The sequence below is a fragment of the Eschrichtius robustus genome, chromosome 6, assembly GCF_028021215.1.
Source record: "Eschrichtius robustus isolate mEscRob2 chromosome 6, mEscRob2.pri, whole genome shotgun sequence".
Taxonomy (NCBI): domain Eukaryota; kingdom Metazoa; phylum Chordata; class Mammalia; order Artiodactyla; family Eschrichtiidae; genus Eschrichtius; species Eschrichtius robustus.
The window spans coordinates 118,071,143-118,074,236 of record NC_090829.1 but is presented as its reverse complement, the minus strand read 5'-3'; the positions used below and the strand labels follow the sequence as shown (position 1 = coordinate 118,074,236).

The 3,094-nt window shown below is 40.3% G+C and overlaps 1 pseudogene; it reads left to right on the top strand.

The window, feature by feature from the left end:
• Nucleotides 1-565: 565 nt before the first annotated feature.
• On the top strand, nucleotides 566-1,182 carry LOC137765954 (RNA-binding motif protein, X-linked 2 pseudogene; annotated as a pseudogene).
• Nucleotides 1,183-3,094: the final 1,912 nt, after the last annotated feature.

Genomic DNA, 3,094 nt, shown 5'->3' with positions numbered 1-3,094 from the left:
AATTCCTTATAATAAATCTCTTTATACATGGATATATGTCTGTCTATCTATCTACGTACCTACCTACCTACATCCTACTGGTTCTATTTCTCTGGAGAACTCTAATACAATGAGTCATATTAAGTAAAGCTCAGTCTAAATTTCTTCCTTGTAACATATTTACTTTTAAAATTTACTTTCAATAATTTAGCCAAAGTGAAACTAGCACATTGTAGACTCTCAAATGGATTTATTATAAGGAAAAAAAATGAAACAGAAGTTACAACTTCTATGATCAGACATCTTTTCAGAACGGAAGACTTTGTTTCAATCTAATCATCTATTTTTACAATGGACTAGATTAGGGCTTTCAAACTAGTGAGCAGTAGCACACTTCTTCATCGTGAATGAGGTACCATGAAAAGGTGAAACTTGAATGGCAGCTGAGGGCATGTGGGGAGAGCAGGGCAGGAGTGGGTCACCTGCCCTGAAGGTCTTCACCAGAAGCAGCGCTCTCCTGCATCCACCAGACGTAGGCTTTGCCCAGGCACTGAGGTGCTCTTGCGTGGTGCCCCAGGCCAGGGAGATGAACCCGTTAACCAAGGTGCAGCTGGTTAACAAGCTGAATGAACGGGAGGCCGGTACTATGGTGATAGCTGAGGCATCATGGCACTCCGAGTACAAGGACAGTGCCTGGATCTTCCTGGGAGGCCTTTCTTATGAACTGACTGAGGGAGATAGCCTCTTTGTATTCTCCCAGTACCGGGAGATTGTTAGCATTAGTCTCGTGCAGGACAGGAAGACAGGGAAGTGTAAAGGATTCTGCTTTATCCGCTATGAGGACCAGAGGAGTACAAGTTTGACCGTTGACAATTTTAATGGAATCAAGATCAAGGGAAGAAGTATCCGAGTCAACCACGTATCCAGCTACCGTGCCGTCCCCCTCAGGCCTCAGAGGATGTGGATGATGCCACCAGAAAGCTCTGGGAGAAGGGCTATGGGGCTCAGATCCCCTTGTCTAGTTCATCTGATAGCTTGGATGACGAGGCACTCTCAGAATGGCACAAACGGGAAAAACAGAGAAGAGAGAAGATCAAAGTGAATACTGATATACAAGTTAAAGATGAAGAGGGACAAATAAGCCATCGTCCTTGCCAGCCAGAGGCCAGATTTAAAAAAAGGAGGATGCTTAGGCTCCTATAAACATGCCAATGTTAAGTTAGAGTCTACAGAGGGCACGAAGCCCTAACACCCAGCTACCCCGAGGCCGGGATGGCTGCTGCAGGGGACAGCTTCCTGCAGGGTACGGAGGGATCTGGAGAGGGTGCTGAGGAAGGAGAATCCAGGCTCTGAGTCCACCTGCCCTTGATCAGAGACCAGAGGAGGAAAGAGAAGATGAGCAGGGATTGGGACAGAGGTGAAGCTCAGATAGATTTTAGCTGATATGAAGGCACAGCCACACATATTCTCCAATCCCAGTGACCACGGGCTAGACCAAGACTGCAGCCTGCTTAGATCCTTAAAGTTTGAAATGAAATGTGATATTTAAAATGCTATGGGACTGGAATTAATTGATTAATTTCATATAAATTTTATTATATAAAATTATTAATATATTAATTTTATTAATTAAATTTTATATAATTTTATTATTAAATTTATATAATTTATTAATTATATATTAATAAATTAATTTAATATAATTTCTTGGGTAGAATTTCTTTAAAATTTGAACATCACTTGTTTTGTTTTGTATTCCTACAACCATTCAAAATTTTACAACAGTTGAAATTACATTACCAGATTTGTATGGCTCCTTTGATAAACTTCTGAGATTTTTTTTTCAGTGGATTCTTTCTTTCGTCCTTTCTTTCTTTCTTATCTGCCTTGGGTCTTAGTTGCGGCACCCACACGCGAGATCTTTTGTTGAGGCGTGCGGGCTCTTTGTTGTGGTACGCGGGCTTCTCTCTAGTTGTGGCGTGCCGGTTTTCTCTCTCTAGTTGTGGCGCACGGGCTCCAGGGCATGTGGGCTCTGTAGTTTGCGGCATGCGGGCGCTCTCATTGAGGTGCTGGAGCTCAGTAGTTGTGGCGCCCAGGCTTAGTTGCCCCGCAGCATGTGGGATCTTAGTTCCCCAACCAGGGATCGAACCCTAGTCCCCTGCATTGGAAGGTGGATTCTTTATCACTGAACCACCAGGGACATCCTGATAAACTCCTGAGATTTTGATGCCTAAGATTTAAGAGCAGTTCTCTATAGTGGTCCACCATGTAGTAACTACCCTCCCATAGTATTTGGCTTAAATATTACCGTTTTCTATGTAGCAGGATGTGCAAAAGTTAGAAGCTCTAGATGATGTCTATAGTCTTTTATAGTTCTAAGCTCTTTAGGCTACCATGGAAGAATTTCAGCCAGCAGAGAGGGAACTGATTAATATCATGTGATTTTTCTAATAAGCAGTAAAACATATTTAAAATATTTAGGTTCCTGCTCCTATATGATTTTATATATCAGTAGTCATGGAAATTGTTTTTTTTTTTTTAACTGTAACTTCAGCTAATGATAAAGGGCAAAGAACATTCTTACAGAAAGTAGTATCAGTTAAGATACATGACTAATCATGGTTGATTAAAAAGAGATTATCTCTGATCGCATATTCTTGCTATTCTTCTCTACTTATATATATATATTCTAAGAAAGCATGATATTTTATTATTTCTCACAAGAAGTTGTTTATCTGCTAGGGAGCTTGGGATATGTAAAGTGATCTAGCATAATTGGAAATGCGAAGAGTTTCTGATTTTGTTAGTATTTGATGTTTGATTGATGAGCATTTCATTCCCATTTGCAATTTCATGTTCTGCATATGGACAGAACTGCATATATGAACTAGCAAAGTTACTACTTAGGACAGAAGCCTTAAGCAAACCTTTCAGAAATTGCCTGTCCATTTCAAATAAGTCCCCAAGATTCTAATATCTTGAATGACTTTGAATATTGTGACTTTGGACCAATAATTTTGTATACAGGAACTCTATTTGGCCTAAAAGTTTTCTCAGAAAATCTCTACTTATATCACACTAGTACGTACAGAAGTTACCAGTACTATAAGCAATG